This window comes from Mesocricetus auratus, unplaced genomic scaffold (assembly GCF_017639785.1).
Source record: "Mesocricetus auratus isolate SY011 unplaced genomic scaffold, BCM_Maur_2.0 Super-Scaffold_100031, whole genome shotgun sequence".
NCBI classification, from domain to species: Eukaryota; Metazoa; Chordata; class Mammalia; order Rodentia; family Cricetidae; genus Mesocricetus; species Mesocricetus auratus.
Window position 1 is genome coordinate 4,026,613 of NW_024429212.1, and position 27,097 is coordinate 4,053,709.

Sequence of the window (27,097 nt, forward strand, 5' to 3'; positions counted from 1 at the left end):
CCGCAGATTTCTATGATATTGTTTTCTTTTTAAGAAATCAAGTCTTAAAACACACTGTTTTCCACAGAGCTGATTCCATATACATGTTCTGTGGAAGCTAAATTCATTCTGAAGCAAGAGGCTTAGGAGAAAAAAATTGCACATACTACATTTATTTACATACTAAGACAACATCACAGTTTTTGATACTGGGGAATATCTGGTTAAAAGAAAACAAAACACAAGAGATGTCTCAACGGGTCAAGGCATCTGTTGGAATAATCTTTTTGTGTACTGTGAAAGCGTGTCTGTTTAACTTCACTTGCCTAAGACACCTTCTGTTTGGTTTAATAAAGAGTTGAACGGCCAAAAGCTAGGCAAGAGAGGATAGGCAGGACTTCTGGGCAGAGAGAAGAACTCTGGGAAAGAATCTGAAGAGGGAGACTCCCCAGAAAGATGCAGAGCAACTCAGAGGTATAGCACTGAGAAGAGGCAGCAAGCCATGAGGCAGGAGGTAGATTAATATAAACTGGCTTATTTAAGTTTCAACAAATAGTTGGGAAGAAGCCTAAGCTGAGGCCAAGCTGTCATAATTACTAAGAAGCCTTCGTTCAGAATCTGACAGCCCAGAGAAAGACCAGCTACAGGCACCTGCTACCAAGCTTGAGGGTCTGAGTTTGATTGCTAAGATCTCAAGAGAAAGAGAAAATGGCCACCTACAGATGCCCCATGACCTCTCCCATGTGTGGTAGCATGTGCATATGCCTGCATACTTGTGTACATACATACATACAGACACACTATATATATATATATATATATATATATATATATATATATATAGTACAAAATACAGCAAGTATGCACCATGACAAGAACCAGCCATTCTAAAGTGTGGAGGTAGCAAAAGGTGCTTTTCTATTATCAATGTTGTTTATAATGCAATGTATAGTTTTGTGGAGAACTGATCTGTCAAACGTAGAGATGACATCTTCAACTGAAGAGGAGCAGATTGATAGACATTCGGTGTCCCGCGCTACCGTCTCGCCAGCAAGAACGACGCAGAACACTCGGATCCTTCTGCAGTAAAGCTTTAATGCATCTTGAGAGATAGATGATCAGCTTCTTAGAGGGAGACCCCAAGCTAAGAAACCCAGCCCCTTATATAAGCCTAGGAGCTCCGAGTGAGATGTGTAGAGCCGGGATTGGTGGTTTGCACATCACCCCAGATGACGTCACGGGAGAGGCACAGTTTAAACGGTTAACTCCAACTGACAGCGACAGTTAACTCCAACTGACAGCGACAGTTAACTCCAACTGACAGCGACAGTTAACTCCAACTGACAGCGACAGTTAACTCCAACTGACAGCGACAGTTAACTCCAACTGACAGTGGATGTCAGCGCCATCTTCTAACGGCAATAGCGATAGCGAGGGCGGCTCCTCACAATTCGGCACTTGTATTGATTATCAGTACACAAAGTCTGCAAGCTATCTTTCTGCCCTGTTCCAAGTGAAATGCCCAGACAGAAGCCCGGGCTGAAATTATCCTCAGAATTTCACATCTTCTGCCTGCCTTCCAGTAGATGCCCCAAAAGGATTGTGACCCTGCTATGCACTGCCTGCCCTCTTAGGCTCTCTTTTGAAATCTTTGTTGAAACTTCTATGTCCCCACAATTTTTATGTTCTTCATCTCTGCACTGCCCACATCCTGTGAAGAGCACTGAAGTCTGACACCAGCTCAGGTAGTAGCTAAAGAACTTGGACATGGTATCAGTGGCCCCTGAGTGCATAGATATCAGAATTCTTCCCTAAATATTCTGGTACAAACAAGATACCCCAGGTCTCTTTTCTATAGGCAATTCCTTTCAAATGAGTTAGCCTTCATACCCTTTACCTCATGATCTGTGGAGTTTGTCAACTTCCATGGGGGGTGTCCTCCAACATTTTCACTGTCATCATAATATCAATCTCATCTCTGCATTCCTCAGTGGGCAGTCCTGAGCCCCACCCCTGAGCACATGGTCAGAGCTTTAGGTGAATCTCATGGGTGCCAGCCCCTCCAATAGGAGATGCAGCAGGGCTTAGAGATGTCCAGGATCTCCTGTGGTTCATCTATTCTCTCTTGTCCTTAGGACCACTTACTTACTAAGATATAAAGTTGGTTCCTATGACCTAAAACAATCCTTCCATTTTTCAATGTTTTATAGCTTTGCTAAAGGGAGAACTCAAGATGAATTAGAGTGCTTTTTGCCATTTTAACAGAACTTTGTAGTGTCAAAATCAAGTCACCTAGAAGCTCCCAGATGCACTCAAATTTATTTAACAAATTATAATTTAGTCAGTGCCTCAGAATAAGCAGTTATAAATGGCACACTCCCCTGCTCATTTTTTCATCTTGGCATACTGAATTAATGCATCCCCTATTGCTCTAGGCTAGTGCATTTTTTTGGGTAGCTTCTTGTGTGGTTTCATCACAGCCCTGGTTTAATCTGCTGTAAAGCAAGTGCTGTTTGTACAGAGACTAAGGTTAGGAAGCGATAGAGAGGTGGATTGCTAAGTGATGGTCACCCAGAGCAGGGGTGGGAAAGATGGTTAGAAGTGGGAAGTCTCAGTGGGACAGCAAGGACAGGGCATCTCCTTTCTCCTTGAGATACAATCCCACTGCAGAGAGAATATAGCAAGGAAGAAAGTATGGTGCTTTCCACAATTCTTTGGTCAGTGCGACTTGACTGAATTGAACTAACAGTGCTGTCATTAACATTGTCTATTAATTTTAGTTATTATAATGAACATGTCCCGAGTAAGACATCAGCACTCTTAGCCTTGGCCTGAGCACTGACATTGTCAGAGACAAAATGTGTAATTATGTCAGTTGCTCTTGCGCTGATGCCTCTGTCTGCCACACTCAGTCCTCATGATTTTGACCTGATATTTTGTTGTTGTTGTTGTTGTTGTTATTCTGTCATTACCCAGATCCACTTTAAGAGAAATACTAAAATTAGCCAGGGATCTGTTTCCTCTTGCCTTCTCCTTAGCAGCTAACTTGAAGAGTGCTTCCTTATTTCTATTTGTGTGTGTGTGTGTCAGTGTGTGTGTGTGTGTGTGTGTGTAAACACAGTGAACTGAAAGTGGTATACCTTACTGCCCCTCTGCTGTCCTGCTGTAGTGTAACAAATAAACCACTTTACAACAAGCACAAACTTCACTTCTCGTGGGCTTCCCAAGTCCCACTCTGTGTGAAAGACTGCCTACCCACCCCCAAGGTCCTGAAAGGGCTGAGGGGACTGAAGGGACAACACAGAATTCGCTCAGGTGGCATAAGCTGAGCAAGAGGGAGAATTGAAATTCCATTCATCCATGAAGCCATCAGACTCAAGCATCCAAGGGTTTCAAGAATTACCCAATAGCACCAAGAAAAATTATCTGTTGTTTAATGCTACATAAGACCTACACAAGATCAAGCCAGAAAAAAAAAAGCATAGATACGGAGTCAGGGTGGGGTAGGCTCATGAGACTCTGTCCCTTTACTGAGTTTAGCAGCTGGTGGTGACTAGAGGCAGGAGAGTCGGTTTGGTCCATGGAAGTAATCCTTCTTAGGATGCCCGTGCTCCAGAGGATAGCGCTATATCTGTGCCCATATAGGGATCATGGATTGCACTCACTGGGTTAAGGAATGAGTCAGGAGTGGGGCAAGGGGAGTCTAGTAAGGGTTGAAGGGGTATAGAGCGAGATATGATCAAAATATAATGTGTGCATTCTCAAAGAGTGAAGTAACAAATTGCTGATAAAAAGGAAGCATCACAGGGTAACAGCAGCAGCAGCAGCAACAACAGGTTACGTGGATTTTAAGTTCATGTTGGTTGCATTTTCTTATTGTCTTGTTGTAGATGGTTTTTATGTTATTTAAAATTGCTCCTTGACAGTTTTGTGAGTGGATATAACACATTCTAGCTTCCCTCAGCTCTACTCTCTGTTTTTGCTCTCCTACTCCTATCAACCCTATTTCCTCACCACAGAGCCCTTTCCCACGTTCATGTCTTTTTGTTTTGTTTTTATGAATGGTTTAATTAAACCAGGGCCATTTGTGTGACCATGGGTTTTGAAGTATCTATGGAGCCTTGTGTGTTCACCATCAGAGGCATACCTGAAGACAATGACTCTTCCTCTTTCAAACCTAGCAGCAGCCGATGATTCACCGGGAAGAGAAGTCCCATGAGCCCTCCACCATCCTCGCCTGCTGGTTAATAAGGCCAGTCTTGCACATGATCGCAACATCTATGGCATGAGTAGAAACTGGTGTTTTCCTGTTCTTCTTCTCCCTATCTTCCCATTCATACTGTGTTTCTGCTCCATCTTCTCCTTGAGCTTTATAGAGAGCAGCATAAATACCATTTTTTAGGGCTAACCTCTCAACCATCAGGTATTCTCAGCACCTTTCCTTTCCAAATTGGTTTTGTTCCTGGTGTTTATCCCAGAAATATAAAGAAAACTAATACAAAGATCTTGGGAGGTGTTGCTTGCATCCCTTTATTATGTGGTCCTGAGGACTGAACCTAGGATATCTCTCCCCATGCTTGGCAAGGGCTTTACCACTGAGCTACAGCATCAGACTGTACTTTTTTCTTTTGAGATATTTTCTCACTTGCTTCCTCAGGCTGACTCTAAACTCACTCTACAGTCAAGTGAGGCCTTGAACTTGTGATTTCTCCATCGTCAGCCTCCCGACTGTTGAGATTAAAGGTGGGTGTGTCAACACACCTGGGTCTGGCTTAATCAATGAATATTTCTATTTAGTTCCTTAAATATCATGAATTTCATGAGCTGTAGACAATTACCAGATGTCTTTATTTCCAAGGCAAAGAAAAAAATGTGCTGATATGCACAGTTAGAAGCACATAGAGGGACCATCGTCTTTGTTGATGGTTTATTTAAATGAATAGTTTTCCCAATACACTGTATAAGGCAGTGGTTGTCAACCTGAAGGTCTTGACCCATTTGGGGTGTCAGTCAAATGACCCTTTCACAGGGGTCATATGTCAGATATCCTGAATATCAGATATTTTCATCACCATCCATAACAGTAGAAAATTACAGTTATGAAATAGCAATGAAAATAATTTTGTCTGGGGGTTACCACAACATGAGGGACCATATTAAAGGGTCACAGCATTAGGATAAATTGAGAACCACTGTTATAAGGGAATTAATCTGTGAAGTCAATAATTAGCTAAACAGTATCATGTCGGTGAGCAAAATATTATCTCTTTTAAGAGTGTGTTAGTTCTTCACTTGAGATTAACAATGGAATTTTAAGACTATTTCAGCAACTCTTTCCAGTTTTGAAAATACAAATACTTCTCTGTTTGGAAATATCACATTGGATTTCCTATAAAACTATTATTTTTGTGACAGGGAAGCATAAGTTTGAAACTATTAAAGGATTGAGTTATGAGGATGAATATGTAACACATTTAGTGACACATTTTTATACAGTTCGTATGCACACATGAATACGACGAAAGGCATGTGTGTAGCAAAACTGGCATTTCATAATCAACCCTCCCAGATAAACACTTAACTGCCTCTTGTCCTCTTTTCATCAAAGTCTATTTCTGACTTTGTAGTGTAGAATCCCTAACCACCTAAGCTCCCGGGATGGCGGTGCTTCGACATTTTGCATTCACAATGGGCAGAAAATACCTGAGAACAATAGAAGCAAAATTGAAATGAGAACAATCAACACAAAACCAAGAAATCAATACCACATCTGAACCCAAAATTGCACATCCATTTCATCTCACAAATGCCCCCCTTTCCACTCTCCTCAGCTTCAAAGGGCAATGCACATGGTGCGGGGTGATTTTGAGAACACTGGTATTAGTTGTACGGCTACTTTAAATATATATATATATATATGTATATATTTTTAATCACAAAAGGTTATTTGGAGAATTTCTTTGCTTTGGATAATTTTTTCATATGGTGGAATTTATCTTTTTGATTTGTATTTGTGAATCTACTCCCTATTTAAAATGCCAAAGAGGGAAATTAGATGAGGTTTATGAGGGTTACAAAAACCTGGCTACATTTACATCCATCATAAATATATTTCATAAAAGTTGGAACTGTTTGGTGTTCTGAGTAGCATGTTGAATTGAGTTCTAAATCATCCTTTATCAAGACAGAAGACATCACCCAGGAAGCCAAGAGATGTGTTTTCATAAGCCAAGCAAATAAGAACATCTGGCTAAGACCATTTGTGCCCACAAGTCCCCATGTTGCTTCAGGACAACAACACAGGCCCCTGCTGAGATCTCTGTGGTAGTCTTGAAATAAAGAGGACAAGACATGAGAATTCTGAACTCAGAGTAAAACCTAGGAACCAAAACCACCTGGTTGACCAATGGTGGGTCCTATTCCCAGCTTTATTTTCACACTCTATAAAATAGGGATATCTTCTTCAAAAACAGTAAAGCCTGAACTAGCACTCTGCTCTTCTACACTTCAGTGTTTAGAAAGCTGAATCTGCAAGGGGGTGGTGGGGTGGGGGAGAGACGCACAAGTTCTCTGAACTTTGCCTATCAATCAAGGGACTTAGACACCTTGCCTTTACTGCTTCGTTGCATTGCTGCCTTATGACATCACAGTGTGAATGGGTTTTCTTCCTTTGCCCTCCATCACTGAAACACTCCATGCAGGTTCTGCAGCCTGCCACCTAAACCTCCTAAAACACCAAAGGCACGAATGCTTGTCAAACGATTCATAAATTGTGAAGTGTTGCAGAGCTTGGTCCAGTGCTGGAGGCTGCCCTTTCTAACCTGTGTGCACCTGGATATGTTTCAGTCTCCTTTTAACCTATTGTCATTCCCATCTCATATGATGCCTCTTCTTAAATTAGTGTTGCCTTAAATAAGACAAAAAGAATTATCAAATTTGAAAGGTGTCTCAAAAGTCCATCTGGCCTATGTAGAAATGGAATTTGATTTCCTGTTATGTATATATAAATAAATATATATAAATAAATATATATATGTATACCAGTGAAAATGGTTAATATCTTCTCCATCCAATTTCCAGTATGATTCACATTAAAGCAAAACATTATGTTCCATCTACAGGAAATAATAAACACCCTAAAAATTTTTAATGAAAAATATTATTTTCTATCATCGTGTGATAATTGCCAAATTAACTGATAAAATCATCTTCTTCATTTTCTTTTCATATATTTTGCAGCTGATACTTGTTGAGACTTGATGATTTATAAGTCAGACTAAACATCACAGGAATCACTTGACAGAAATGCAATTTGAGTTTAAAATAGTTCAAACTGGGCTTATATATTACCAGGGCAGTAAAGATTGTAAGTTACGTTCCCAACTTCTCTGACCTTCAAAATGATGTATGCCATCACAGGAATTAGAAATATCAGTGTCTTTAGGGAAAGCCTGCATCAATCAAAGAGAGGAATCACCTTCCAGAAGGTTCCTTCTCCTGTACAGTATTGTGAGGGCAGGGGATAGTATTTTTCACAGAGACCAACACATACCTGAGGAAATGATTTTAAACGTTGTATAATGAATAGGACAGACAGGGAGTGGGAAGGAGCTGACCCCACCCACATTCAGGAAACTGTACCACCCGACTAATAACTTCCTGTGGGCAGCATATGTGTACCCCTCTGCTTCCAGGCCAGGAATCTCATAGCATCATCTCTGTACTGTTTTGTCACTAAAACTCCAGCTTTCACTCCCTTAGACTCAGATGCTCCCGATAAATCAGTAAGAACATAAGCTGAGTGTCTGTTTTCTAGTACCTATAATGCCCCCTTCCTCCCAGGTGCCTTATTATGGATGCTAAAATTTGCTGCAGGAATAGGCTCAGACATAGAGCTCTCAGCCAGGCCCCCAGCTTGAGGTTGCCACTGTGTGACATCAAGGGGGCAAGTCTGTGTCTCTTAGTCCACAGTGGTCTTCAGGTCACCTTCTGCTAGATGTCCCACTAACAGTGTAGGGAAGCCACAGGCACTTCACTGCTGCACATCTGACTCCTAGGACTACGCTGGACTGTGCTGAGACAACAGAATGTCACTGTCATCCCAGAGCACCATCAGCAGAGCTGATGGGATTTCTCCTTTATGAGATGATAGGAATAAAGTTAATACCAAAATCTGTTATCTGTGACAGAATTATGAACTGATCAGCTTGTGTTCTTGCCCCTTCCCGTGTGTGTGTGTGTGTGTGTGTGTGTGTGTGTGTGTGTACGTGAGGAGGGAGGTGGGTGGGGGGCAGTGCTGTGTGAGTGCAGGAGTCATCAGTTGCTCTCTGTGGCCAGTAAGTTCAAGGCATTCCTTTGTGTCTACCCCCATCGCTGGAATTACAGATCTGGTGTCTAGTACTTTACATGGGCACTGGAGATCCTCATACTTACAGGACACGCACTTTACTGACTGAGCCATACTCATAAGTAAAGACAATGACAAATCACAGGTCCAGTTCCAAGTTGTGTGTCCTGTCTATAGGCCTTGCTGAATGAAGACAAGGGCATCCCTGTTTCAGACCCTGCAGGAGTCTAGCTGGGTCCAGAACGGTTAGAGAACTGGAAAGAGCAATGCAGGCCTCAGCCCTAACGTTTAATTATACTCAAAGATGACTGGTCTAGCCTGAGACCCATGGCATGAGAGTGAGCCCACCCTTGACACTGCCTGGAGTACCAGAATGCAGAGGTCACATAGCCCAGAGATGAGCTTAGAACCAAAAATGGCCAGTGGAAAAAGAAGTCAATGTGATGGTGCCTAAAGATACTCTGCTACGTTCATAAACTGGTGACTAGCCCAATTGTCATCAGAGAGCCTTCATCCAGTTAACTGGTATAAACAGATGCAGACCACAGCCAAACATTAGACTGAGATCAGGGAACCCTGCTGTAGAGAAGGAGGAAGGATTCTAAAAGACAGTGGGGTCAAGGACACCATCAGAAAACCCACAGAAACTATCCTGGCTCATAGGAACTCACAGAGTTTGAACTGACAACCAGAGAGCCTGCATAGGATAGACCTAGGCCCTCTATATATACGTAACAGTGGTGTAGTTTGCTCTACTTGTGGGACTCTTAACCGTGGAACTGGGGGCTGTCCCTAATGTTTAGACTGCCTTTTGGGAGCCCATTCCTCATACTGGGTCACCTTACCCAGCCTTAATACAAAGCAAGATGCTTAGCCTTACCTCAACTTGATATGCCATGTTTTGTTGTTTTGTTGATATCCATGGGAGGCCTGCCCATTTCTGGATAGAAATAGAGGGGAAATGGATTAGGAGGGTACAGAGAGGAGGAGGGGGATAGAACAGTAGGAGAGGAGAGAGTAAACTGTGATCAGGTAAACTGGCCTCCTGGGACGGAATAGCATGTCTGTCTCCGTTGAGCAGTCAGTGAAGGTCTGGAAAATTAAGGTACTTATATAACAGGTGCATGGAGGATTTCCCACAAAGGTATCAGTCTGTTGAGTTTCCTTTGATTTTTGGGGGGGTTATTTATCTTATGTCCCTAGGAAGTTTTTGTGGTATAAAATTACTTCAGAACTGCCCCAAATTCCAGTTATCTGCAGCAGCAGGGGCAATAAGCTGTTTTAAGCTTCAGTTAATGCTAAGTCCTCCTTTCTTCAAGTGGGGTACCTTCAATCATCGTTCCTAAATTTTTGGTTGCTCTCTCAGTGAATTTGATAATGTGTAGAAAATGAACGGATCTGTCCAGGCTTTCTAAGCCAATGACATAATAGAGTTGTAGTGACTTCAGCCTAGGGTATTTAATCTCATGCCCACTGCCATGAAATGCATGACATTACATTGTAATATATTCCTGACCCCTAATTATGTTTTCTGGTTTTGGACTGTCTGTTTAATATTCTTCTTAAATGTCAGGTTTATATGCTCTTATTAGTTATATCTTTGTATTGTTCTTCATAATTTAAAAACATTTCCATTCTCTACTGTTTCCCTTAGGATCCCTCTGGCAAAGTTGCTCTGATGTGCTTGAGCAGCAGGAAGACGTCAGCGTGTTTCACAAACCACAGCCTTTTCTATCTATGCTTTGCTTTAGAATACAGTGTGCTGCCTTTCACTGAAATCTGTGCAGTTTAAAACCTCTGCTAGCTTTCTGCTTTAACATTTTATAAAAAAGATATTCAGTATTTGAATTTCATATAACAAATTATAATAATTTTATAATAAATTAGACATCCCCTTCCTTTATTTCCATCTGACAACCCTGCTGTCTGTATCTATATAACAGAAGTTGTCCCCTCCCTTCCAAGTATCTCATCTCTTAGAGAACAACACCTATAGACTGGAAGCTGCACCTATAATCCAACAAAGGAGAAGCTGATGAAATGCCATCTCCACACTTTAGTCTCCTTCTATTGAAAGAGGAGGTGTGCAGATGCCCACAGAGGAGCCAACCCTGCCTGGTTTCCCAATGTCAACACTACAAGCAGGGTGTTCTATGTGGAATGGATTGGGAACTTGGCACCAGGATAAATCTCACATCTCACTGGACAACTCAGATTTTCCTGTGCTAGATGATTTCCTGCAAAACCATGCTTCACAGGATACTATGTCCATACACTCCTATACCCTTTGCTCTCCTTCAAGGCATAGGTGCTCATGGTCTCGGTGCCATGTTGAGGCTCTGGGTTAGGTACTGATAATGTAGTTGTTATATAAGATGGATTTTACTTCATTCTCATTGACATCCTATTCTAAGGGGACTCAAAAGGCAAGTAGATAATGCAACAGGGTTAATGTGATTGTACTAGTGTGTGTGTGTCTGTGTGTCTGTGTGTGTGTGAGAGAGAGAGAGACAGAGACAGAGAGACAGAGACAATGTGTGTGAGAGAGACAGAGACAGAGTGTGTGTGTATGAGAGAGAGACAGAGACAGAGACAGAGAGAGAGAGATGACATCTTTGGAAAATAAGTGACTTATATTTAGGCAAGTGATGGTAGGACCAATTTGCAATTTTAAGTACTTATCACCTGAAAAATACCATAATTATCAAAGGAGTAATTTCCTGTCCTTATAAATGAAATGCACAATTCTTTTGTTTAAAAAACGGGGGAGGGGGGCAACAAGGCCAATCAAATGTAGGTGTTTACCACACAGAACATTAAAATAAAAAAGAAAGAAAAGGAAAAATCCAAAGGACTTAACAATCCAGGCTTTGTTCAACAAGACCTACTCTTAGACTGAAAAGAGAAATGGAAAGCAAAACTCCAACTCTAATGCCCTCAGGAAGCTGTGTTGATGGGAGTGCTATCCTACTGTGTGCCAGGTAAGGCTGGCAATGTGGAATCACGTATTTCATACGTCAGCCTCTGTTCAGTTATATTGCTCTAGAGAGAAGAGCTCATGCGTGCTACCCAGAATACCATGCAAAGCTTCTTTCACCAAACTCCATTTCTCTCTGGCAACACAAGTGAGATTCTCATTATTTTTTATATTTTCCCCAGATTCATTTCTTAAGCAACAGTGTTTGTTGCTGTTATTGTATCTCATCTACCTGAATAATAGCAGCAGCCCTTTCTTTTAATCAAGCATAAGGAGTCAGCAAAGACAGCCTTCCCTGGCACCGGAAAGAACAGTGGTGACAGGTTCTGCTCCAGATCAATTTCTCACAAAATGGCTCTGAGTTTTCTGAAACTTTAAGTTGCACAATCTAAAGCTCACTCTAAAAATCACTTCCAGAAGATACTTTAGAATGTCATATCTCGTTAAACTCTCCTACTGCTCGATTCCTGGGCTCACAGCTCTCTTTCCATTTCCTGTGCGGCTTCTGACTAAGATCTCCAGACCCTCATCCCTCTGAGCAATCAGCTCAAGTTGCTTTGGCAGAGCCTTCTCTTTTCCCCACACAACTGGAGGTCACTTTCGTCTGCCATTTACATGCTGCATTTAAAGAAAGAGGAAAGTCAAAGCCTCACACTCATTGGCTTTGCTGAGAAGAGGGGACACACAGGAACAGAGCTGGCATCTGCTGGACAACCCGAGTGTCATGTCTCTGTGCACACTTTGATGCGACCAAGTGTGGTGCTTCCCCACAATGTAGACTAAGCCTATTAGCCTCCCAGGTGTAGAACTTCACAGTGCAGAAGTGAGATTTTGCTGTAATCTAGGTGACTCCAGCATGATAATATTTCATAGACATGTTCAGATGACATGACTCTGGAGTCTGATAAAAACAATGGAACCATAACTTCAATTGTTTCAAAAATACAGACATTGATGCTCAATTGTTCTAAGCACTAAACTGACTAAGAACAGCGTCCACATTGATAGCTATTGCTAGTACAAGTTGCATATGTATTTTATGTCAGCATTTGGCATTCACATAAAAGATAAATTGTGATGGTGTATATGCGTATACTACGATACCTGGTACCTTTCAAGTGATCGAAAAATTAATGTTTTGGTTTGGTTATGTGTCATATTTAATCCGGGACCTTATGACCTAAGACAATAAGATTCCTGTTGAAAGGTAGAGACAATAGGTGTGCTGTTGCCATGGAGATAAGCGGATGCTGTGGAGGGAAGAAAGCTAATGATCTGTAGGTGCTTCCCCCCCTCTTTCCTCTGGGCCCTATCTCCTGTCGGTGGGGACAGGGGAGCAAGCAGAAGGACAAGGGCTCTCATTCTGTCACCATCTTTGCAGGGTCCTCCTTTCAGTCTTTCACTTGCTCTCAGGTGCTCTGAGGCCATGTGAAGAACTTTCTGTGGTTTTCCCAAGGATAAGCTTTCCTCTATTTTTCTACGTCTTTGTGGCTTTTCTCCTCTCGACCCCTCCGTAAAGTGACCAGAGCTCAGTACAAAGCTTTCTATTTTTCTCCAAGACAAACTTAGCTCTACCAGAGTGTCACCTCTGGGTCTCCAGTCCCCCCTGTGTTCCTTCCTGACATGCGCAGTTACACTCCTCCCGTCATCATCGTGGCGTTGCAGGTGATAGGCGATCAGCACTGTGCCCTGGCTCAAGAAAGGGAGTTGTCAACATAGTCTGGCCAAGAAACCAAAACTTGGCCTGGACCATCAGCCAGTGGCCACCATGGCATCAGTAACACAGGAAGCCCCATGGGTAGAGGTAGGAGATGGGAGTGTGTACCACTATGTTTGCCTTTCATTTACGCCGGCATAACTGTCATTCCGTATTGCAAGGTAAGCCAGGAAAGTTTGAGATTGGTGTGTTATCTTTTGCATGCTATTGTACTCACATTACTAGTTCACAGGTTAGCAGAACATCTGGATATACTTTTCTTAACCTGTTTTTCAAAACAAAGGAGATTAATACTTACCGCTTTGGTGTTTTTGTTTTGCTAAGGCCTACCTTGACTGATAGCACCCACATCTTCCCTCAGAGTCTGGTCATCAAGTGAAGCCTTGAGAGTCTCTGCTGACGACACACAAACTAGAAAAAAAAGCAAGATAGATGTGCCTTAGTTTTATTATGAAGATGTTTCTGACTATACCAAACTCACGACTGCAGAGAGACATAAGTGGTTTAAAGCTGTGAGAACCTGGGCTGTTATGTAATTTAAAATAAAATAAATTAAGTTTTTAGGTATATTTCCATGGATAGCTAGCTGGTCCTTGTGCCAACTAACCATTTAAAACATCATGGGACAATTCAGCTTTATTGAGTTTCCTTTGTCCTTATAGGCATTTAAGCAATGAAGTTAAGAAAGATGTCATAAAACGTGTTACTTGCAGTTTAGATGCTATTGATTGCTACACTGCAACAGCTCCTGGCTTGCTTACCTCGGAGGGCAATGCTCAGAAAACTTCAAGGTGAGCATTTTCAGAATTAGCATTGGAAAGCTGTCTACCAGTCGGGGGGATTGACTTTATTAGGAGACACAAAAATGACACAGAGCAATAGACGCTGTATTGCAAGGGCAGGCTAGTAGTTATTAGTGGGAAACACAGACCACAAATACAAATGCTGCTAGTCCCTTTCCCCATTCCTTTCATAAAAGTGAAACTGAAGTTTTCTTGTCATCATTATGTATTTCTAGAAAGAAATAGCATGTCTTTATAAATGCATAGTGGGGTCATGGTGACAATGCAAATGACATGATTGAGAACATACAAAATACTTCTAAATCACACCTGAATTTCTGTGTTCCTTCTTTTTAAGTTCCATAGCTTATTAAAAATGAGGAAGTGTGGTTCTACAGTAAGGGTGAAGTCCTTCTCCCTGGTAGTCCCTCTCTGTTCTTTTTCAGCTGCAGGTCTATGGAGGATGCTTCTCTGGTGTTGAAGAGAAAGCAGTGTTCCTATGTGGGAACACCAAACCTTGAGCAGAGACCCACTTCCCCTTCTGCCTGGGAGTAGGCAGCTGTAAGACAATGTTTAGTAAAAACATGTTTACTAAAAACGATACAATAAGTTCCTGGAAAAGGCCTTCCCACGGAAACCGCCCTGACCTCGACCTTGTCCAAAGACTAACCGCACCTTCAAAACCCACACACATCCACCTCTGGTGTCAGGCAGAACCAGCCAGGGTAGAGGAGAGAGCAGAAGCTTCTCTGGTGGGAGCTTTTCTTAGGAGGTTTTCTTGAACCTTTTTGGAGCCTGTTTAAAGTTTTCTTTATATTGTTAAACAAGTCTCTGTGTTGTCAATCCCCGACACCCTCCGCACGTTCTCGGACACAGGCCGAGAAGCAGACGTGACATTCCTAGTCATTCTAGAGCTCAGAGGATGAGCCACCAGCACGGGTGGCACAAAGCACCGTCTAAGTAGTGTTATACCGTCTTTGGTTGGCACCTCCACCTTGAAGTAGAGGTTCCATGGTCAGAGGTTCCCTTCAGAACACAACATTTTTATAATGTCCCTGGTGGTAGCCATACCCTCATGCCCTGAAAATGAAAATTCCCTCTGGGGGAAGAAAGAAAGGATTCCCTAAGATGAATCAAAATGGGACCATTCAGAAAAAACTTAATATCACAGCATAGAACACAGCAAAAATAAAATACATTGTTTCAGACTCTCAAATATCTCTTGATGATTTTGTCTTTGAATGATTAGTTAAGCAACTATTTTTAGAGGGATCTTCTGACCCAGCTGCTAAAGGCAGGAAGGGATAGGAGTGAAAGTATCTGGGGAACTAAAGTATCCAGGGGAGTGGGTTAAAGGGACCCCAGCCTATAGTTGGGTTTGGAGTGGCTTGGTTTTGTGACAACAGGTGCTAACAGCTCATCCACTGCATATCTGCAACCCAGGTGGAGCTACCAGGTTGACCTATGAGCTCAATATCCCTGCAAATAGTCCTTCCTTCTTTCTCAAGTTTGATATGGTTATCTTGAAAGAACATACTCCAGAGCTGTTCAAACACCTCTGCCCAATCTTCAGTTTTACTGGGAATTCCAAGTCTGAATTGTCTGAGCTACACACTGGAGAGTAAAGGCTTCCTGCTGAGGACTCTCAGCAGAGAGTTAAGCTAAGAGATCACTGAACATCCCAGTGGTGAGCACTGTGGATCTTCTAGCTCATCCTTGACACTGTGCTCAGCTTAGGGACACTGGAAGGGCTGTTGAGGTGATGGATGCTGGTCATCATGGTCCAGCAGACATGGAGAGATGGGAGGATGCAGATGTTGGGGAGGGGAGCACAAACTGGGCTAAAAGATAATAAGTCTACCATGAAAAGACACAAGCCGGAAGTGAGATCCCTTTGGTGGGAACATGACTTTGTCATACAGGCATATGGATCAGTTTCTTTAATTTACCCAGTGAGCAATGTCTGACTGAAAGTGTTATAGAGTCTGAATGGCAGAGATATGCATATAGCACCTGACACACCCATGGGTCACCCAGCAGAACCGTGCTGACTCACCAAGTCACTAGAATTTAATCCCAAGGATGACTGTGTTTGTATTTTATAAGCCATATCCCAGTCACACATTCTAGAGCACACACTTTGGTCATGGCGGAATGACTTGTCTCCCTCCTCCTCAGTCTCTTTACAGAATGTTACATTAGAGTGTGGTTACAGGTGAGCTTCCGGGACCCTGCGGTGCTCATACCCTCATGCCCTGAGAAAGGAGATTCAGAATATTGTCATAGTACTTAATGTCTTTTAGAATGGAAGCTCATTGTTGCACACTTACATTTGTCTTATAGTTTTAAATCAGTGAGCCAAATAGTGATGGTGACTGTTACAATCGTTAATAAAAGCGAAGGAAACCAGGGTCACCAAGACAAGGCAGGGTCATTATTCTTCACAGTCATGGAAGCCAGACAAAGAAATCCATCACTGATCTAAACATATTCGGAAATTTCTTCAGAAGGGAGATAATTTTTAACCATCCTAGCTGAGGAATAGCCGTGTAGCTGTGTCACGAATACAGGACAAGGTAATAATAAATTTCTGAAGGAAGATGCTGCATGTGCTTAGACCCAGCTGTGAGAGGATGGGTCCTTCATCATTGTTTAACACTTAAACACACGCAATTCTGAATTATTCACTGGCTTTAAACCCCATTATAGTTGTGGCCAGGAAAACAGATTGGCACTCTGTAGTATTTGACATTAACCACGCGTCTCAGTGAGGCTTAACCGATCCAGACTACTGACTATTAATACTCACTATTCCATCGCCTATTAGCAGTTTGAGGAGTGTTTGCAGAGCTAGAAAATAAGAAATCCAAACCAGGAGTTCTGCTCAGCACAGCCGACCAGCAGCTCTGTGGAGACTGAGAGGGCAGCAGCGAGGCACAGACGCTCACTCAGAAGTCTGAAGTGTGCTTCAGTAACCTACTGAACTCCAGTAGGAAGAAGGGGAACTTGCGCGGTGAAATCACTTAATTGACTCCAGTGGGAATGGATTGAGAAAGGTGTTGTGGAAGGGCAAGCCTAGAGGGGCTGAAAGAAAGGTCTTTGAAGAGAGCTGGTTTGGTGTGATGCTCCGTACAACACCCACGAATCTGGCAACTGCCTGGTTTAAAGTCTTCCCAGGGCTAAAATGGGTTCGTTTTCTCACTGTCTGCCACACATGAAGCACGCAGACTGAGTTCAAAGTCACGGACCGTCTCTGAAAACACACTGAAAGATGTTCTGAGCTAGAGGAACTGGCTAAGCCCGAGCTAGCTATGTAGTCACAGCTCTGGGACTGACCTGGTTCCCTCTGCAACCACGAATATATAGCTCAGCATACTATGCTTCCTCCCTTTCCCAGTGACTGGCTGTTCCTGCCGCACTGTTAAATCAACAGTGGACAGCCTTTTAAAAGGAACAATATATGTTGGAAATGCAGAGAACAGGAATGTCAAGTGTCTGTACTAATACCAGGTAAGATGATCTTCAGGGCAAGAAGCACAAGGCCATAATGAGGAAAAGATCAAATTACGCCAAGGCCATAACTGAGTGCTAAATGCATATGCACTGTATGCAGCTTTAAAACATGTGACTCAAACATGGAGGAACTTGAAGAGGCTAATTCGTTATCAAAATTTGAGATTTTAACACAACAACTGCTAGCAGTAGCGGGGGGGGGGGCGACGATGAGAGATGATTTGAAGAAACTATCCACCAGCTAATTCAGCTGCATGAATATCCACTCCTTCATTCAGTAAACAGGAAGGCATGTTCCTTCCAGGATCACACAGCTATCAACAAAGATGGACCACATGCTGAGCCAAAAGACAGGGAATTGGTTAGGCTCAGCCAGAAACAGACATCAAGGAGACCCTCAGATGTGTGGATGAAGAACTAACTGTATTGAACCAGCCTTGTGGTTAAGAATAAATCCACAGGGGAAATTGGAAAATATCTTGAACTAACTGAAGATAATAAGATGACATTAACAAAATATGTGGGATTACCAAACTCAGCCAGTCTGAGCTGAGAACATCCTGACCCTGAGTTCCCAGGTCACTGTGTCCCTGAGATCTGAGGTCATATGAGCAAGATTCTGTCCTGAAGTAAACAAGGGATCAGGGAAGAAAGCAGAGAGTCAGAGTAGCCATGTGTCTCTTTATGTTGGGATCTGCCACTGGTTTTTGCAATATAAAATCATTCTCTACTGCTCACAGTGTGTGTGTGTGTGTGGCGGGGGGGGGGTGCTCAGATGACATGGGAGATCTGTTCTCTGGGAAGATGTGTGTTGTTTTAAAATATTTAGATCACACCAGCTTTGCCTATGCTGTTGTGGATCTGTCCTGTCTGAAGGACAGACCCTGCCACATGTAATTATTGAGCAGCTGTGCTGGGAGCCAAATTCATAACTGTATTTAATGTAAATAACTGTTATAACCTATGTCCAGTTCCAGGATGCTATAACTTTCAAGTGAGTCTGAACAACCAGCTTTTGAATTTGCTTTACAACTACAAATTTCCCCAAATCTAAATCAGATAAAACATTTATGGAGGGACAATTAGCATCAGGGAGAGTCCCCATAAGTGTAAGTACATCTGACATTTCCTACACTTGGACCTGAATAAAGAATGCAAAATGTGCATTAATAATTTATGTTGATTTTATGTGGAAATCATAATGTCTCAGACGCACTGGGTGAAGTATAAAATACTGTTAAGATTTACACCACCTGTTCCTCTTGAATTTTTCAGTATCGCTAGAAGGGAGTTGAATGCCATGTATGTGCATGACAATTGCCCTCATTAGTACTAGGAGTAGAAATCACTTGGAAAATTCACAAAGATCTGAAGCTGTGATCCTTTCTTTTGGGTGCTAGAACACATAAACTATAATGGCAAGGCAGAGCCTCTGCCCGGTGAGTGGTCAACGGCACCAATGCCAGACCTCCTTTTTATTAATGGGACAACACTGATGTTGTGACATGTGCCCGCACTCAGCCGGCAGACGCCGACAGGTGTGCCTGCTCTCTGCTCAATTTACAGGTTGAGAGTTGCCACTGTTCATCCTTTCCTGTCATTGTAACTTGGCACAACTTGAACTGGGACGGACCCCTTGTCAGAAGCTGTCTTTGCGGGGCTGCAATTGGAGCCAGCCGGGCAGCCCCAGGTTCGTACCTGAATAGGGGAGTGTGGATGAGGGAAAGGCTAGCTAAAACAGGGGTTAAGAATCCAAGATAAAGATGCAGAATAGTTGTCCTGAGGGCAGATTCAATCCCTACTGAATGCACCCTTAGTTTATTCTTATACCATCTTGTGTATTCAACCAACAGTGAGGACAAGATGACAGAAGACTTCTATGATGACATACAAAGGGCAAAGATATTTACTTCCCTTAATCCTGCCACACCTGCAGGCCAAAACCTATTGTTATGTAGATAAGAGACATTCCCTGCCAAGGCCAGAACATCCCATAGCTCAGTATAGGCTTAAGGACACACGGACATTTTTAAACTCTCTGACCATTAGTCAAAATGAAATGGACACCTTTTCGTGGGTCCTGACACACAGGAGGGAAGGCTCTTGTCTTTTTATCTCAGGATCCTCACCCAAAGTCTGTCCAAAGTGGCTGCTCAAAACTCATTTGTTAAATAAAATGAACTTTGAGCTCCCTGCCTGTGCGGCACATCTATAAAGTCATTTCTAGTCCTAAAAACAAATGCACAGTGACTCCAAGCTGAGGGAAGTGACAATGGGTGATCCACGCAGCTCAGAGCACAAATCATTCGGGTGCTGCAAAAGAAGCCCACTTTCTTATCTCGCCATTTTATGAGGTGCAATCGCATTTTGAGCCTGACACATGGTGTGTTCCTTCTTCTCTTGATCTGACTCATGCTTCATTGGCGTTACTGAATAGCAAACATAATGTGCTATTCCAGGATTGGGTGTTTATGACGCATTTGCAAGGGTGAATGGGGGCTCCTCTGAGAGATGGCTTCTTCCCACAGCGTCTTCCCTAGCTAAAGCCGCCATACCTGCACAGAAGGCATTCAGAGGGTGGCTGCTCCAGCCAACATGGTGGCTGATAAGCCATCGGGACAGGAACTGGGATTCACATTTTAAAACTATAGGTTTATCAATTTTGTCGTCGTCGAAATACTAGCATTCTGGAGAAAATGGTAGAATAAAAGTAGGTGGATCTCTGTGAGTTCAAGGCCAGCCCATTCTACAGAGGACAGCCTTCAAAACAATACAGAGAAACCCTGTCTTGAAAAACCAAAAAAAAAAAAAAAACCCAAAAGAACAAAAAAACAAAAAACAAAAAAACAGTAGGAGAATTCTCACACAGAATAGATATGGCCTCACTAAGCAGACTACAAGGATCGCCCACGGCAGACTGCAAACTAGCTGTTTACTTGTGTCAGCCTCCAACACTCCTGTCAAGATGGAGAGTGGCCTGAGGATGGCTTGCTCCTGACTCACAACTGCCACCTGCCCACAATCCTGCCACCTAGGCTATTTCCAGACAGTGGGCCCCTCCCTCTTCTTCTAGAAATCCTTGCCCGGCTTCAGATGATTCTTTGCATTGTCCTATTACATACATTTGTCAGCACTGACGAGCCCACAGCAGTTTATTTCCAATGTATATTTATTTGATTTGTTATTATATGTTTTGTTTGGGAATTCCATAGGTGAATATAATGTGTTTGGGGCAGGTGCAGGCCTTTTCCTCCCCACTTTAGCTATTTCAGTACCCTCCTCATCATCTTTTCCTTCCCAACTCCATATTCTCTCTTTTAAACCCACTGAATTAAGTATTGAGGTATATGCATGAGTATAGAGCTATACCCTGGAAATTGGGCATACAATCAAAGGCTGCATCCCTAAGAGAAACTGACTTTCCCTTCCCCGACATCCATCAATTGCCAGTAACTCCTCACCTAGGGGTAGGATTTTGTAAACCCCTCCCCAATCCATACTGGTTCATCCCAGTCACTCAGTTGGGTAGCCATAGGCCCTAGGGGGAAACCTATTATTATAAATGAACAAAATAATAAACTGTACCCAAAGTTATCTTTATACCATAGATTACTGAATCTCTCAACCCTCCTAAGGGAAACTTCTTTTTGCAACAAATGGAGATTAATACAAGGACCCAGAACAGGTCAATGTACAAAGGGTTACACACTGTATAGTGCTCAGCCCCAAATGGGACATTAATATTATCACCTCTCCTTTAGAAACTCAGGAATCATTATGTAAGAAGTACTGAAAATAACCAGAGGTGATGGTAGGCTGGGGTAAAACAGTGTTTTCTGGACGTCACAACACTGTTGTACTCAAGGAGTGGTGTTTATTATCCTCATGTGAAATATTTTAAATTTTATAGTGAAAGGATATGATTCTAATGTAAGAATATTTATATTTTTAGAACTTGCTTTGAAGATCCAGGAGTATAAACACTAAATGAATCAGAAGAAATATACACATATCTAGAGGTTTGAAGGGAAGTTTTTCATTCCATACTTCCTATTGAAGACCTTCTAGATAACCTTCATCCTTCACGATTGTGCAGATCCAGTCTTCACTAGAACAGGCTTCCCCTGGACACTTGCATTGTGAGAACTTTTCCTTTAGCTGTTAGTGGTGTTATACTGAATTCTGAACCCCAAAGTCACCAAGAGGTCCATTTCGATGCAAAAGCAAAGAGTCTTTTATTGTAGTTGTTTAACGGGCTAACCCATTAGCTCTGACCTTTCATTCATTCACTGAAGCAAATAGCTGGAGAAAGACCCCAAGAAATCATGAGGCCGGGATCTTATAGGGCAGTGTATGGGGAGTGTCTAGGGGTATGCAAGTCTCAGGATTGGTGCACTTCCAGGCTTAGACGACCTGCTCTTTGCTGATTGGTCAACTGGTTGTTATGACCCATAGGCCCTCCCAGGGTGGTAATTTTGCTATGCATGTCACTGTTGTGCACTTGTCCATAAAGCATACCCAGAGCCGTAAAGCACAGCCCCGCCAGCCAACTTCTGATTGGTTCCTTGCTGCAAGGAGGGCATCTGACCTCCTAGTGGCCAGGACAGGAGGGGCAAGGTCAAGCGAGCACATGTTAGCAGGTCATGGCTGCTAAAACGATGGGGGATGGGGGCACATGACACAGACAGGAGATGGACGGGGGATGGGGACACGGATGACTGGTCCCATCAGTGGTAGGATTATTTTTATAGTGATATGCTCTTCCAAACAATATGCCTTCCTATCTCATTAGAAGTGCTTAGGGCTGCCAACGAAAATCACTGACAAGTGTGCAGGTTAAAAGTTCCAGACCAGGAAGGCAACAGGACAGCACACCTTCCGTAGCATATGGGTGAAAGGTGTTCCCTTCTTACGACTTCCTGGCCCCATAAGCGGATGTTCCACAGGACAGCAGGGGCTCGCACATGCTGTGCTCGCCCTTGCTCTGGCTCATCGTGCTGTGTGCTCGTGTACACCTGTGTCTACCGTTCTGTGTCAATGAAGATTTTAGTCGTGTAAGAGCAGGGCCCTCCGACTCATGTGGTTTCATTGTCTCTGCTTCTTTGGCACTAGTGGGTTTCCAAAACATTAGGGTTACACAGGGCTGAGCTCAGTGTACACTTGTCAGGGCTGCGATCTGACCCAGGATGTGAAGGAATCTTACTTCTGAAGCATGCTAACTGGGGTACTATTTCATTAAACATTTTCAGAAGCTAAACAGCAATTTCTCGTATTTGCTTTATAATTGTGTTAGTATGCTATCTAATATCTAAATTTCTTATATGGACAGAAGGAAGTGTAAGTTTTTTTCCTTTTTTAAAGAAAAACCTCACAGTGCCAATTGCTTTAAATTTGCCCAAGTCACTGTCCTTGTTTTATTTTAGAACAAAATATCTAACCAATCTCTTTTCTTCACTGAGATGCTAAATTTGCTTTTAATTCATGACATGCAATTATCATATTACCTAAGTTAAATTTGACAGCATGGACAAAAGATTCATAATTAAATAAGAAAAAGCTCACCCAAGTATTTTGTATTTTACACATCACGTTAATTAAAAGCATATCCTGTTCTGTTCTATCTTGCTTGTCTGCAGTAGAGCCACCTAGACTGCTGCTCAGACTTCCCCACAAGGGGCGGGTTTCAAAAGTTATTATCTTAAACTGATAGTTGAAAGAACTTGCTACACCAGAATCTTCCTTCTTGTCTATATTTAATCCTCACTCTGTTCTGATTATCCAATTTGTGTACTTCACAAAACTATAATTATACCTTCAAGGCTATAAAAGCTTATTTTATATGCTTTGATTAATCTGAAATCCTAAATAATAATAATAATAATAATAATAATAATAATAATAATAATAAATTCCAAAGGCAAATTTTGGCAAAAAAAAGACCTCTTCCAGACAGGTTCCTGGCACCCAGGTGTGGAGTGAGAGCTCATGAAAGACTCTCACCCCCCCCCGCAAGTGTCAATGGTGGGAGGGGCTCAGCCCAAGCCCAAGTTGCCTGGCAACGCTGATTCAGGACCATGGGAGGGAACCTTTATTTTAAAACCAGCTCAGGGATCACACTATTCTAGGGAAAAGAAGAAAGTCCTATTTTAGGTAACTGCTTTAAATGGAAAATATATAGACGTTTTTCCTTTTAAGTTCTTGGACATTTTTTTACATGTATACACTACATTGCTATTTCTCTTCCTACCCTGCCTCCTCCTCATCCCTGTCACAGTCATCCTCATGACTTTTGATTTTGTGTGGTGATATTTCGTCTAACCAGGGCTATGTGTGTGGTCACTGGGTTGAGTGGGATCACCAGTGTTTACACAGCTGAAGACAATGACTCCCCCTCTCCAAAATGAGTCAATAGTCAGTAGTCTGTCAGTGAGGGGTAGGGCCATTTGATCTCTCCTCTAGTCTTTCCTGGCTATTTCAAATAGAAATTTCCATACCTTCTGAATTGTACTAAATAAACACAGGGAAACCCCCAGATGTGATTAACCAGGGATTTATTTTTAAATATTTACACAGTATAGTCTCAGTATAATGAGATGGATTTTCTAATACTATTTTATTGGCATGTAACACATATTTTGGCCATATTCAATTTCTAATACCCTCTACCATCCACCCTAAACAAAAACAAAGTCTACTTCCTTTCTGCTTTCTTGGTTCCACATGAAAGTTTGTCTTTGGGGGTCTCATGCAGTTCACTTAGCCTGAGAGCCTGACGATCGCTATTGCATCATTTTCCTTCATTGGTCATGGGTCCCTTGGCTAATTCCACATCTTGCTTGACTCTTGCAGCTCCATGTATTTGAGATGACTGGCTCTTTCCGATTTTATACTTTGGATCCTGCTATTCCAGATACTTCTCAGGACTCATTAGGCAGCCAGAGAGATGGAAAGCCAGTCTGGAAGCCATGGAAGCCAGATGCTCGCACAGGCTGAATGGCATGTTGGTGTTTTTCAGTGGAAAGACCCACTCACCCCCTCTCCTCATGCCTGAGGATAGCCTTACAATCACTTTATTTTCCCTCAACAAGCTGAAAATTCATGTTCCAAAAAATCTAGAAAATAACTTTACAATTCTTTGTGATTTAAACTTTTCATTTTCATGAAATTATACGACCCATTCTATATCTGAAGGGAAATCAAATTGAAAACAAGAATTATTTCTTTCTGTAAAAGAAGAAACCCCATCTCCTATCTTCTCTGAGAACATTTTACTTGGGAGACTTCATCACAGTGAGGACTTCCGTCTTCTTGAAATGATGTCGGAGGTTTTAAAGACAGCATGGATCTGTTGTGAGCATCTGGACCCTGTACTGCCTAGCTATTTATTTATTTATTTTAGCTAGCGTATAAAGTTACAGGTTTCCTTATGGTGCTTCCTACATGGTTCTGGCTGACCCTTCCCTTTACATCCCCTCTGGCATCTAGCATCTCTCTTCCCCTCTCCATCTCAGCTTAAACCTTTCCACTCCCACTGCCCCACCCCTGCTTCCGTTTTTCATATCACGTGTGCCCCGTACTTCCTGCAGCCTCCTCCCTCCAGTCCTCCTTTTTGTCCTCTCATGGACTACTTTCTAGTTTCCTGACTTCAATGAATGCTCATTCTGATGTAAATATGAATGTATAAAATGTCACAAACTCCACACAACAAAAGAGAACATGTAGGATTTTTCTTTCTGGTCCTGGACGTTTAGGCCTTTTCTTTTCCCTTGCTATTGTGACGATGAAAAAGTAAAGCATATATCTTGCTTTTTCTTCTTCCATAATGTCACCTCTCAGAAACTCACTTGATAAAGTATTTTCCATTTGCATCTATTTCTCTGCAAATATGTTAATTTCATTTTCCTTTGCAGTGGGATACGATCCCATTGTGTATATGTACCGTTTTCATTATTCATTCATCTGTTGATGGACATCTAGGCTTGTTCCTTTTCCTTGCTATCATGAGAAGGTCGGTGATGAACATATGTGCAGGAATTTTTTTTTCCCTAATGAATTGTCTGTCAAGATCAGAGAAGTTTGCCTTTCTTGGATAAAGCCAGTCAGCTCAATCTAAGACTTATTCAGGTACATTTGGGGTGATCCAAGTGTAATCACCAGTGTTGCTGAAATCTCTTCCTCAAGATCAGTTTACTCACTTTACGAGCGTGGATGGCATGCGTTTCTGTGTTCTGTAATGAGAGCTGAGACTTAGCATTTCCCTATGCAGTCTGGGCATATAACTGCCAATAGGCTTCACATTCTGGCCAGATGCTCATTCAATGGTAAAGGTGTTCTATTTCTCTGCTACCTTGGTGGTCAGGTATCTGAACTGAAATGATATTTTTTTGTTAATTATACTTCTCTAACAATTCTCAGATGCTTTGTGGAATGTGTAAACTTCATAAACAGCATAAGCATATGTAAGTATTGACTCCATGTGTGCCATGTTGTCCTTTGAAAGACTAAAAATCATTCTACTTTTTAGTAATTTCATTTTTATTACCTACCTCAATAATAGTTACTATATTTTTATGTTTCCTAGTACTATTGAAATTTCTTCTGGCTCTACCATCCCTAAGATGCACCTGGAATTCTGAATAATTTATCAGAATATGAGAAAGTAAAGCACATATCTTGCTTATTCTTCTTCAAGCATGTCACATCTCAGGAACTCATGCAGGTGAGCTAAAGAGCATAGGGAATTCTGGGCTGGTTAATTGTTAGCTGTGAACCACTCCCTCATCTGTACTTAATAGAAAATTCCTCTCTCTCTCTCTCTCTCTCTGTGTGTGTGTGTGTGTGTGTGTATGTGTGTATGTGTGTGTATGTGTGTGTCTGTGTATGTATGTGTGTGTATGTGTGTGTCTGTCTGTGTGTATGTGTGTCTGTGTCTGTGTGTATGTATGTGTGTGTGTCTGTGTGTATGTATGTGTGTGTGTCTGTGTGTGTATGTCTGTGTCTGTGTGTATGTATGTGTGTGTGTGTGTCTGTGTGTATGTATGTGTGTGTGTCTGTGTGTGTATGTCTGTGTGTATGTGTGTGTGTGTGTCTGTGTTTGTGTGCACATATACTCTTAAATACTACCTTCTTCCAGGTTTGTTTGCATTATGTACTATAGAAAACAAAAAGCACTCCCAGAGGCAGAGTTAACATGGGCAGTAAGTTCATTATAGAAACTGACTGAGGCTGTTTGGTTTCAGGACTAAATAAGGACCAGTCTGATCCATTTAGCATCCCCTCAGAGGCAATGGACAACTAACAACAAAAGGAAGAATCCAATCAATGTGGCAAGTGAGAAGTAAAGGAGAGAGTTAGCCTGCTAGAGAAGAGGCGTGCAACCATTCCAGGCCAGAAGACTAAATCTGAAAAGGAAGGAGATTCACCCTAACCATAGCTAACAAGATGTCCTGCATTGAAAGTTGGCGTGTTGGGGATGTCCGCAGGAACTCAAAATATGTTATGACAGTACATACCGTGCAGACAGCCTCCATCCTGTCCCTTTCCCTCTAACCTTGCATGGGGATGCTGGAAATTCTGCAGACATCCATGGAAACTGTTCTGTAACTTCTTATTCTTGCTTCAGTTTGATAATGGGACAGGATTTCACTCAAGTATTATTCTGAAATAATTCTAATTAGGAGTGTAGTCATGCCTAATCTAATCATTTGGATATTTATGAGAAAGAAAGCATGTGCTTATGAGTCAGTCTTGGGGACTCTCTTTAGATAACCCAATACCTGCAT

The 27,097-nt window shown here is 42.2% G+C and overlaps 2 long non-coding RNA genes across 2 annotated transcripts in view; one reads left to right on the forward strand and one right to left on the reverse strand.

Annotated features, from left to right (window-relative positions):
* LOC110343254 overlaps positions 1 to 27,097 on the reverse strand; it is a 447,219-nt gene that overhangs the window by 153,210 nt on the left and 266,912 nt on the right. Inside the window, exon 2 of the long non-coding RNA XR_002385464.1 lies at positions 13,351 to 13,431. This is a non-coding gene — a long non-coding RNA (uncharacterized LOC110343254). The remainder of the gene's footprint in view (positions 1 to 13,350; positions 13,432 to 27,097) is intronic.
* On the forward strand, positions 12,566 to 14,378 carry LOC121135162. Its single transcript, XR_005872370.1, has 3 exons — positions 12,566 to 13,107; positions 13,683 to 13,811; positions 14,249 to 14,378. It is a non-coding gene; the product is annotated as an uncharacterized LOC121135162 (long non-coding RNA).